The following is a 12,200-nucleotide window of genomic DNA, read 5'->3' as shown; positions in this document are numbered from 1 at the left end:
AACATGGCTGAAGCTTTGGTCCTGCGACCTAGAGGATTTGGGAAGGACTATAGAGGCTCTGAGAGAAAAGCCATGTCTCCTCCTAGGCCACCTCTTCTGTCCTCTGATGTATACACCACTTGGAGGTTCATGTGGCCAGCAGATGTAGTGAGGAAATCGCCAACCCTTCCTATTTGCCAGTCATTCCCAAAGGGCCTTCCTGGAAATGGATCTCACACTTCTCTCAAAAACATCTTTAGGGGCTGAGGAGATGATGGCCCAGTCAGTAAGGCTTCGCCTCAGAAGCATGAGCACAGAGTCTGGATCCAGAGCCTATGTAAAGAGCTGGCACTGTGGCCCTGGGGTCTGCAGTCCCAGTGGTGGTGAGATGGGAGGCAGACTGGCAGGTCCCTGGGAGCTCCTGGGCCAGTGTCCTAGCTGCATTTCGGTGATAAAACGTTCTGACAAAAACAGTTTGGGGGAGAAAGGGTTGGTTTTAGCCCACAATTCCAGGTTACAGTCCATCCTTGAAGTCACATTAGGAGGAGGTTGAAAGAACTGGTCACATTGTGTCCACAGTCAAGAGCAGAGATGGACACATGCATATTCACGTGCTTGCTTGCTTGTGCTCCATTTGATTTCTCCACTCATCTGCCTAGGGAATGTAGCCACCCATAGCGGGCTAGGACCTCCTCCAGCAATTAACAGAATTAAGACAACCTCCCCCGACAGGGCTGCCCAACGTAGACAATCCCTCGCTGAGACTCTCCCCAGGTGATTCTAGGTTATATACAGTTGACAATTAAAACCAATCATCACAGCCATCTAGCTTGTCCCACATGGCAAAGTTCCAGGCCAACCCCTAAGAAGCTGTGTAGGGCAAATGTCTCTGAGGGAATCAGGTTACAGAACGCAAGGAGCCTTACTTAGTAAACCAACCTTAGCCACTGGGAAGGAGGCTGCCTGCAGCCTGTTGGGAAAGGGGAGGGGTTGGACAGGGCCCATAGCCCCTGTCCTCCCCAGCAGATGTGCTAAGGCTCAGAGGACAGGTGCAGCTCTCATCAGGGACAGTACTCAGCAGACATTGCAGAAGCAGACTCTCAGGGACCCACAACCATCACCAGGAAGTAAAAGAAGCAGCTTCCCCAGGTAGGCCAGTCAGAAGCCCTGGCTGCCTGGGAACAGAAGGGCCCCTGGCTTCGTGGGTTTCTCATACTCTGTACCACAAAGTTCTGTGGACTTTGCTTGGCCAAGGGTGGGAGAACCCAGGCTGAGCACTTAGGGAGGAGCAAATGAAGCTCCCTGAGGCCTTGGGCCTGTTTTCAGACTCTAGCTTGAGAATGGGGGCAAGAGTGGACCCAGGTTGTTCTTCCCTGTGCCTACCAAGTTTGGAAGGGAAGGCTCAAAATTTTGAAGTTCATCATGTGGAGGGCCTGGGCCCACGCCTTTAATCCCAGCACTCAGGGGGCAGAGGCAGGTGGATCTCTGTGAGTTTGAGGCCAGCCTGGTCTACAGAGCAAGTTCCAGGACAGTCAGGACTACAACAGAGAAACCCTGTCTTGGATTTAAAAAAACAACAAACTTTAGAAACTTTTGTTATTGTTTTTGCAAACCTTACAAGAGCCTCTGACAGTGGTGAACCCCTCTCTGGATGCCTCCCAAGCCCCAGAAACTCCAGTTCCTTGGGCCTCCAGGAAATCCACCCTGGCACAGCAGAGTGCCACACAGCTGTGCACTGGAAAATGCTCAAAATTTTCATAATGAAATTATTTTAAAAGATTCTTGGCACCGTGTTTCTTCAGACTTTGCTGTCAATTGTGTATATATATCTACATTGTATATATAGATGTATATATATGATGCACACACACATATATACACATATAGATATATATAGCTTACATCTTCACTGAGTCATTACTTAAATAAAATAAGATAACCATGTGAATGTGTAAATGACTCGATGGCGCACAAGCACCTGCCCAGGGGGACCATCTGTAGCTGCTGTTCCACAAATGGCTGGCACCATCAGACGCTGAGCCAGGAGCCTCCCATCCTATCCCACCGTTGACCTCAGGAGCAATGCTGTTATGTAAGGAGGGGAAAGCCAGACCATGGGAGGCCCAGCTAAGCCAACCCTGTGCTTACAACAGCCAGAGCCCTGTGCAGCCAGCCAACCCGGCCAGAATCACCAGGCTTCCTCTTTGACACGGAGCAAGTCCTGTGCTCCTCAGAGCCTGCTTCCACTAATGAAAAGTGGAAATGAGAACCACATACCCCTGAGACTAAGAGGGGCCTTGCATAGAGATAGGGTTCAGTAGACGGCCGAAGCGCCTTCCTCTCAGCTGGAAGAGGGAAGGCAGGGCCTGTTCCTTGTTCAGTAATACCAGGCCCCACTTGTCAGCACCAAAGGGGCTCAGATTGCAGAAACTCCCAGACCGGCTCCAGCCTGGCCGCCCTGACCACACGCATGCACCAATTCTGCCAGAAAGGCCAGGCTGCGGTTAGGAACAGCGGCCATTATCGTTTCCAGAAAATTCCTTTGAGCAAGGAGAAGCTGCTTGCCATTCCTGGGGCCTCTCAGCTTGCACCAGTGTGGTTTCCAATCAAGCTGGGCTGCACCACACACACACACACACACACACACACACATGCACGCACGCATATCTTTATTTTAACCGTCCTCTCTCTGCTTCCCCAGAAAGCCTGGAAACATGGCATCCCTTCCTTTCACTTCCCCTGTGACTTCCAGCTCCGGTTTCTGATGACCCAGGTGGTGTTTATTCTGTCCTCCAGATATGCCCTGGAGGGCTTGGTGTGAGTGGGAAGCCTGGGAGATGGAGAGCGGGACCACACAGGAGAGAGCTGGGACACAGACAGTAAGATTCCCGTCTGCACCCGCTGAGTGAGGTTGTTAATTCTGCCTAGAGCAGGAAGGGGGACTGGACTCCCCGGATTCTCACTCAGTTGTGACTACAGGTTAGCCTGGGAGGGTTCTGGGCACAGGTGAGGCATCCATGTCTTTGGGACAATAGGTAGAATCAAAAGAAAAACAGAATGTAAAGGAGTGAAATTAGCAGTCTAGAAAAGTGGTTCTCAACCTGTGGGTCACGACCCCTTTGGGGGTTAAACAACCCTTTCACAGGGGTCGAGTATCAGATATCCTGAGTATCAGATATTTACATTTCAATTCATAACAGTAGCAAAATTATAGTTATAAAGTAGCAACAAAAATAATTTCTCAGTTGGGGGTCACCACAACATGAGGAACTGTAGTAGAGGGTCACAGCATTAGGAAGGTCTAGAAGGAAAAGCAGAGGGTGTAGGGGAGGGTGAGAAACCAGAGAAAGGAAGGCTTGAGGCTAAGGGCGGGACCTCAGCAAAAGACAGGTCTGCCAGAGCGCTAGATTTACCTGAGCCTCAGTCCACTGGAGCCAGACAGCCAAGAACACAGCACAGAGAGGCTGTGCAGTTCTGGTCTGGTCTAGAAGCAGCCAGTCACACCCACTTCCTCCCCTACTTCCTCTTTCCTTCAATGATGGGTCTTTCCTCACCAAACTAACAGCCCTGTGCTGTGAGCATCCTGGGAAGTGCAGAGTATCTGCAATCCACAGCCCTGGCCAAGTGACCAAATGCCAGTCACGTGAGTGAAGCATCTTGGGGGCTCTGACTCCATCTAATACATTCCTGGCTGCAGCTCAAGACCCTCCCAGCTGAGTCCAGACAACTCACAGATTCACAAGATAATTGCCATAGTTACTTTCAAATGCTGTGACAAAACACCATGACCAAGGCAACTTACATATGAAAAAAAAAAAGTTGGATTTGGGACTCACAGTTGCAGAGGATTAGACTCTATGGCCATCATGGCGGGGAGCGTGGCAGCAAGCAGGCAGACATGGTGCTGGAGCAGTAAGCTAAGAGTATACATCCTTATCCAAAAGTAGAAGCAGAGAGACCCAACTGGAATGACATGGGCTTTTGACACCTCAAAGATTTGCCCCCAGTGACACATCTCCTCCAACAAGGCCACACCTCCTACTCCTTCCCAAACACTTCTATGCTGGGCCTCATTCTCAGTCAAACCACCACAATAATAAAATTAGTCTCTATTGATTTTTATATCAGTATACAAAATGATGGTTTCATTTTTAAGTAAAAAATAAAATCAAGCCGGGTGGTGGTGGTGCACACCTTTAATCCCAGCACTCAGGAGACAGAGCCAGGCGGATCTTTGTGAGTTTGAGGCCAGCCTGGTCCACAGAGTGAGATCCAGGAAAGGCACAAAGCTACACAGAGAAACCCTGTCTCGAAAAACCAAAATAAAAAAAAAAATCATTTTACAACTTCACTAGAATGACTTTGATGGCTTAATGGGCGTCTTAGTCCATTTTGTGTTACTATCACACAAGAGCTGAAGTTAGAAAATTATAAAGAAAAGAGGTTTATTTAGTTCAAGGTTTGGGAGGTCTGGGAGCACGTCACCCTCGTCAGCCTCTGGTGAGGGTTTCTCACACAGTATCTCGTGGTGGGAACACATGCAAGGCAGAGCACACAGCAATAGAAGAAACAAACGCCAAAGGAGCCAGCTCACCTGCCGCATACTCACCTTCCCAGGAACGCACCCAATCCCAAGAGACCTAATCTCCTCAAGTTCAGGCGTCAATCCCTTCAGAAGGCTGTCTCCCAAATGACCCACTCACCTCCCACAAGGCCACACCCTCTCTTGATGCTCCTGGAGCATTTGGAGATGAAGCCCTACATATGAACCTTCCAGGGCAAACCACAGCATGAGGTCAGAGTCCCAGCCAAAGGGATCAGAGGGGACATGCATGCGTGTGAGTGTGTGTGTGTGTGTGTGTGTGTGTGTGTGTGTGTGTGCAAGCTGTTCAGGGAGCTGGAACTTGTCCTTGGAAGAAAGACAGAAACAAGGTGTATGTTGACCCTTCTCTGCTTGATGGTTTCTCTTGACCAGATGTCATGACTTCCCAGGGAAAATGCCCCCAGTCTCAGCAGCAGGATCCAGCAGAGCCTTCAAGCCAAAAATCAGCATAGCCTGGTGGAGCATGGGCTGGAGCAGGGCTCTGGGCCCTAGACTCAGAACTGCAACCTAAACTCTGGGGTCTGTTTTCCCCTGATGTGAAGCTGAATGATGTCTAGACTATCTGTCAGTTTTCCAGGCAGGATAGAAACACTATCAGGAAAAGCCAAGCTTGTGGGTACACACCTGTGTCACAGCACGTGAGAGGTAGAGGAAGCCGGATTAGAGTTTAAGGCTATACTCTGCTACACAGTGAGTCAGAAGCCAGTCTGGGCTACATGAGACCCTGTCTCAAACAAACAATAAAAATGTATCAGGACAGAGGTCAATTGTAAGGGATTCTTCTTCAGGTTTGTGTGTGTGTGTGTGTGTGTGTGTGTGTGTGTGTGTGTGTGTGTGTGTGTATGTGTGTGTATGCATTAGTGTGTACACGTTTGTGTGTGAAGACCAGAGGTTGATGCCAGTGTCTTATTCGATCACTTCTCACCTTTTAAAAGATTTTAAATTACATTTCTATTTACTTAGTTAGGAAGGCATAAGAGTGGAGGGCAGAGAACAGTTTGTGGGAATCTCTCCTTCTACCAAGTGGAGCCCGGGATAAAACGCAGGTCTCCAGGCTTGGTTGTGAGCTTGTTTACCCCCCAACCTCTCTCTCCCATTCTTCATCTTATTTTTGGAGTCAGGGTCTCTCTCTGAACCCAGAGCTCACCATTTATATAGACTAGCTGGTCAGAAAGCCCCATGGCTCTGCCTGGCTCTGCCTTCCCAGTGCCAGGAATACAGAGGTGAGACACCACACAAGCTTTTTATGTGGGTGCTGGGGATCAGAATTCAGCTGAGCTATTATTCCAACCCCAGAAGAATCCTTACCCTCATTGCTAGTCCACAGAAAGAGAGGAGGCTGAGAGCTACAACCTGGGATCTAACCTGGGGTCTGTTGAAGTTCACTCAGGCTAAGAATGCTTGTCGTCAGGTGGAAGCACTGTGGGTCCATATCTTCAGATGAGGGATGTCTAGCTGGCAGAGTTTATGCAAATATGTTAAAACTGGACAACTTCTGAAATTCAGAACACATCTGAACCCCCCTCCCATAATCAGGTAAAGATGCACAACCCACACAATGCATTTATAGAAAAGAAAATCTAGGGTGATTCAGACTGCCCACAGTCCTTTGACGCTCATGAGCAACCTATGGAGCCCACCCAGTCTTCCGCCCTCAGACGCCTTCTTAGAGACAAAGAGAAAGGAGTTACTTCTGCAACCCTCATACCTGTGGAGGAGCTGGCTCCCTCTCTGCTGCTTATAACCCCATTCTCTGCTTCCACCATCAGCACTGGTTCCAGCAGCCAGTGCAGTCCCTAGAGTAAAGATCAGAGCATGAGAAGCCTAAAAGCATCACCAAGTAACAACAAAGCCTTGCGCCTTTTTCCTACTGACCTTGCTGCTTCCTGCACAGGGCTTGCAATTAGAGGAACCTGGGAGAGAGTGCAAGAGAGAGAAGGAGATGCACCATGCGGGGGAAATAAATAAAAGTCACATATCACATTAGGGAGAGGTGCATGCTGCCAACCAATGGCAGCAGAGCATCCGTGCTAAAGGTTGCACCTGGCGGGGAGGGGAGGGTGCTGAGCTGTTTCCATGGTTTCTGGCCCTTCATAACATAATCCTCACCCAAACAGCAGTCTTCCTGATCACCTTGTATCTGCATGTGAGAGGAGAAATGAAGTAAGAATGATCGATGTGCTGGGGGGGGGGGGGGGGGGGTGAGCACAGGGTCTTCCTCCAGGACAAGTGACTTGGGTTCCCGCCTGGACATTTATGAGGGCAACTCTGACCTAACTCTGATTTATAAAAGTCTAGAGTCAAAGGCACAATGGTTTAGAGGAGAAGAGGTGGGATGTGAGCAATGGGCCCAGAGTCCAGATACATCTTCATCTCTGAAAGGATGGGCAGGGTGGATGGCAGGACTGGAACCCTGGGGCTGACAGTCCCAGCTCGAGCCTAGAGCACAGGAATGTAGTAAACAGCAGCTTTTGGGAAACAAAACAAAATTTCATTGAGGCACAGTGCACATGCAATATCAGTCACCTTTCCCCAGACCCCACCCCAAGACAGGGTTTCTCTGTGTAACTCGGGCTGCCCAGGAATTCGCCCTGGAGACCAGGCTGGACTCAGATTGAGAGATCTGCCTGCCTGCGGCATGCCTTTAATTCCAGCACTCAAGAGGCAGATGCAGGCAGATCTCTGTGAGTTCGAGGCCAGCCTGGTCTACAAAACAAGTTCTGGAACAGTTTGGGCTGTTACACTGAGAAACCCTGTCTTGAATAACCAAAGAGAGAGGAAGAAAAGAAAAGAAAAGGTCTCTGTGACCCCTCAGAGCCCTCTCCTGCTCCTGTGCAGTCTGCAACCACCCTGCCCATCATGGCCTCAGGCCACCACGGTTTCTGTCCTGGATTTCTAGAACTTCCTTAGCCTCTGGCTTCTTTCCCTTTGGAAGTTTTGAAGGTTCTTTGTTGTTGACTGTACCCACAGCCCTGTTCTTTCCATTTCTGGCTAGCATTCCATCACACATGACTAAGTGGCAACTTTTTAAAAATTATGATTTGGGAGGGGTTGGCATATGTGTTATGATATACTGTGGAGGTCAGAGGGCAGCTTCCACCGTTACCTGGATTTCAGGGATGAACTCAGGTCATTAGGCTTTCATGACAAGTGCCTTGACCTGAGGAAGCATCTCATGCATCCAGTGGTAACATTTAAATATTTAATTGTGTGTAATTATGCTTCCAGCCCTGATTCAGAGTGCTGGTCCCTTTATGATCCTACTGCTCCATCTCAGATGCAGCTCAGCAGTTAAGAGCATTTGCTGTTCTTGCAGAAGACCCAGGGTTCAGTTCCCAGCACCCACATGGTGACTCACTGTCACCTGTAACTCCAGTTGCAGGGGCTCTGACACCCTCTTCTGACCATATGTATACACTCTGTACACACACACACACACACACACACACACACACACGCCTATAAGATAACATAAATTTTAAAGAATTCTTTTTTAAACATAATCATTTTATGCAGCCCTGGCTGACCTGGAACTTGAATCCTCTGTCCTCAGCCTCAAAGGTGCTAGAATTACAGGCACGGGCCATCATCCCTAGTGCTGAAACATAAGAAATTCTTTTTAATTCTGGAGTTATAAAGGTTTTATTTTTTATTTTATTTGTGTGTGTGTGTGTGTGTGTGTGTGTGTGTGTGTGTGTGTGTGTGTGTGTGTGTATGTGTGTGTGTGTGTGTGTTACATCTGAATAGCGTGTTCAAAGAGAGCATCAGCTCCCTTGGAGTGCACTTAAAGAGTTATGAGCAGCCCACCATGGGTGCCAAGAGCCCGACTCAGGTGCTCTTAACCTCTGAGCCATCTCTCCAACCCAAGAGATCCTTGAGTGTTGGCATGTGCCAAGTGGGGGCCAGTGGCTGGACAGTGAGCAGAAGAGGGCAGCGTCAGGACGGCACTACCCAGACAGCCCCTTCCCATCAGCGATCCTTCCTGCCTGCCTTCCTGTCCCACTGTTCAGCAAACCCCGAAGCAGAGGGAACCGGGAGGATTTCCAGCGGCCAGTTTGCTCACCCTTTGTCCTTTTCCACTCTCTTTCATTATCGTTGTCAAAATGCTCCTAATACAGGGCAAGTTCCCACAAAAGGAAAGAGAACGAGGCTCAGAAAGAATATGCCGGACCCACGCTGCCAAGAGCTTCCCTTGACTGCCAGAGAAGCCATGACCTGGTGCCCCCAGAGCAGAGGCGGGAGGGCCTGGGGACTGGAAACCCGCCTCCCTGCTCCCTTGCTGAGCAGAGGCACAGGTGAGTAAGGCTGGGGTCTGACTTCCAGGGGCATGTACTTCTGACCCATGGGAGACCAAAACGGGCACCACCGCCCTCCTGGCTTTGGTGAAAGCTATCCAGGGTCTGAGAGAATTGGTCTCAACAGGACTTTTCTCACCTGCCCTAAGGCAAGAAAGCCTTCGGGGTGAGGGAAGGAAGTTTAGATTGGGGCGCAACGCCCCTGTGGGACAGGTTCCAGGCCTGGTCACCGTGTGGGCTCAGCATCACTAACTCCTCTTCCACATGGGCACAGGCGATGGGCCCCACTGCCCTACAGAAAAGCCAGCAGGTACCTACTACAAGATCTCCAGTAGCCAAGTGAGTGGTCTTCCACGACACCTCCCTCCATCTCAAACTGACCCTCCTGTAATCTCTCCCTACCAACTTGAAAAAACTTAGATCTTGGTGTGATCTGAGGGGGCTGGCTGGAAGAGACCCACCCAGGCCTCAAGAGGAGGTGAGATGCCCCTGGCTGCCCGTTACTGAAGCGAGGGAGCTGAGCCAAACTGCTGCTGAAATGAACTGCTGCTTGTGCTTGTCTGCCTGGGATCAGAGGAGAATGAAGCCAGCAAGCCTCAGGCTCAGGAGGAGACTGGGTGGCCGGGTGGTGAGAGCATGGAGCCAGACTGCCTGGGTTCAAGTCAAATTAAATCTGCTCACTGTCTTCTGGTTGTGTCATGTGGACAGCATGATCAAGGAAGTTATGACACTCCCTCTGAATTTCTGCCCTAGTCACCACCCAGAACACATATGGAACAGTGCCCAGTACACAGTAGGTGGCCAGGAAGGCCTGTGTTCCAAGCCCGGCATTATCTTGCAGCTAGGCTCTACCCTGTCAAGCATGGCAGCTCCCGCCCTAGCTGGCAGGGTATGATGATGGAGGATGGGTGCCCCACCACTCAGACAGGAACCTCTGACTCTTGAGGCCTGGCCTCCTGCCTGAGACAGAGGCAGAGCCAGGAAAAGCAAAAGCCACAGGAAGGCCCTAGGCTGCTGCTTGGTACCCCACACTGCCCAACTCCTGGGGGCCATTTGTATCAATGATAGCTCCTGCCCAGGCTGTGGGGGAGTCCTGGAGGCTTGCAGGACCCACCCTGGGGAGCATTTGCCCACCGAAGCTGGTTATAAGACCCAGAGGATAACACCAAAAGGAGAGAGGCAGAGGCCCAGGTGATTGGGTGCCAGGCCAGCCTGGGAGATACAGGCTGTCCCTTCTCCTGGGGCAGGAGGCCTCCTCTCTCTCTCCCCTGGAGAAGCAGCTTCTTGCACCACTTCCATGAAGCCCCCTACATGTGGCTTCCTCTCAGCTTCACCCCTCAGTTGCAGCCAGTTCCATGTAAGATATTAACCAGCCCCACACTGGGGAGACAGACAGAGAGAAGGACACAAGGCTCGGAGTCTTCCAATGAAAACAACATTGGGGGAACCAAAGAAAAGAACAATGGTCCCAGTGACAGATAGGCACAAGCCACTGTGTGTATATCCCACTACACATGTGTTCATGAGTACATGTTGGCCATATGTGCAGGTGTGTGAACACAAGATGTGAGTGTGCACATTCGTGTATGCAAGTACCTAAGGTGCACAAGGGTATGTGGTGGGCAAAGGCACCAGGGTAATGCAAAAAATGTGCAGGTAGGTCTACAAATGGAGTGTATTCAAGTATGTGTACAAACATGTCTTGTGCAGCTGTGCTCATGTGTGCAAATGTACATATGTAGCAAACCTGAGAAGAAAGGGAAGGAAAGGAAGAGAGAAGGGCAGAAACCCCGCTCCCACCCCACCCCTGCTCTCAGTGAGTCAACCAGCAAGCAGCCCTGATGGTCTGATCTCTTCCCAGAGAGTCCATGGGATCCACACACAGCCCCAGGAGTTCAGTGTACATTATCATCCTCAGTGTCAAGGGTCCCTTCCATAGGTGAGTCCCTGAGACAGACAACTGGTCAACCCTGGCAGATCCATACGCTCTTCTAAACCCTAGGTTTTGTGGGGTGGGGGGAGAATCATGGCATGAGGGACGATCTCTCCCTTCCTAGAAATAGCTGCCTAGGTCAGGGCTGGAGCCCCACTTCCTGCTCTATCCAAGGCAGCTACCTGCACCTCAGCTGCCTTGTCTGTAACATAGGAGGTAGGGATGCCTCATTTGCTGTCATGTGAAGATCAAATCTGTCCTATTTCCCAGGGCATGGTCTAGAATAGGCTTTCCCTTTCCAGATCCCAGGACGTGCCCAGCTTGCTCCCCTGCCCATATCTACAAAGAGCTCTGATGCTGCAGACTTGCAGCAGTCAGGCCCCCTCTCTCATTTCCATCCCCCTGTCTTTCTCCCCACCTAAACCTGGATCCTTTGGCCCCATTCTTCTCTAATGGATTGTTCCATCCTTTAGGAATGCCCCACAAACATCTGTCCATCTTGTACCCAAGTCTTATATACAGAGAGGGGGACACCTCTCTTGGGGCCTTACACTGTGCCCCTGATACCCACCATCTTCCCTTCAGTCCTAGCAGACTGGGACTGCCTAGCAATTAGCTTCCCTCCCTGGACTGTATCCCTTTGAGGGCAAGAGCCTTGTATGCCCTGTGTCCAACCCAGGGTATATATCCAGGAAATATATATGAAATGAACAAGCAAGGAACAAAACCCCACCCACAGGGCCAGGGATGAACTGATGATGGCTGCTGGGGAGGGGGCCCTTCTACATCCACTCCATCCCCCTCCATGCACTCTTCTCCCTACAGATCCTGCCATGTCCAGCTTTTACTCCAAGGCAGCTTGAGGCTGACGGCTCTGCCATCATCTGATACAGGCTGGCTCGTCAGCTGTTGCCATGGAGACCAGCCAGCAGTCAGCTCTGTGCCCTCCTGCTGCTGGGCATAGTGAAGGTATAGCCACAGAGAGAGCCCACCAAACAAGGGAAAGCATGTAGCTCCACACCCAGAGAAGCCTAGGGCTGGTCCCTACCTGCCTGCCTTTCCCTCTTTCCTGCAGCTGGTGACCTCAGGGAGTCACTTCACCTCCCCTTGTCACCTCAGTGGAATGTGGACGAGGCTGTGAGCCTCTGCTACTATGTAGAGATGAAATGAGCCCATGTAGTGTGTGGGACTGATGCCATGCCATTTTGACTTCTGCATTAGCTTTCTAGGAGGTGGTTGTGAGGGGTTTTGTCTCTGACCTTTATCCTGACCCATCACCCCCAACTCAAGTAGGGCTCCAGGAAAGTGGGGGAAAATGCATTCATCACAGCACTCAAAGATTTTGTGTGGCACCTAAAATAAAGACAATGCCTGTAGGCAGACTGGTCAC

The 12,200-nt window shown here is 50.5% G+C and overlaps 1 long non-coding RNA gene across 9 annotated transcripts in view; it reads right to left on the bottom strand.

Annotated features, from left to right (window-relative positions):
* Positions 1–12,200, bottom strand: part of LOC128121802 (uncharacterized) — a 93,043-nt gene that overhangs the window by 50,088 nt on the left and 30,755 nt on the right. Inside the window, exons 3-4 of one of the 9 annotated variants that reach the window (XR_008222265.1) lie at positions 6,291–6,378; positions 5,948–6,037 (exon numbers count right to left, since the gene is read on the bottom strand). The exons of 5 other annotated variants lie outside the window; for them this stretch is intronic. This is a non-coding gene — a long non-coding RNA (uncharacterized LOC128121802). Of the gene's footprint in view, positions 1–5,947; positions 6,038–6,290; positions 6,379–6,457; positions 6,769–12,200 lie in introns of those variants that run through there. 3 more of the 9 variants (XR_008222266.1, XR_008222262.1, XR_008222260.1) reach the window with 3 other exon arrangements.

Source organism: Peromyscus californicus, unplaced genomic scaffold, assembly GCF_007827085.1.
Source record: "Peromyscus californicus insignis strain IS unplaced genomic scaffold, ASM782708v3 Scaffold_3__1_contigs__length_106647218, whole genome shotgun sequence".
NCBI classification, from domain to species: domain Eukaryota; kingdom Metazoa; phylum Chordata; class Mammalia; order Rodentia; family Cricetidae; genus Peromyscus; species Peromyscus californicus.
The sequence above is the reverse complement of the archived record's forward strand: the minus strand, read 5'-3'. Positions and strand labels throughout refer to the sequence as shown.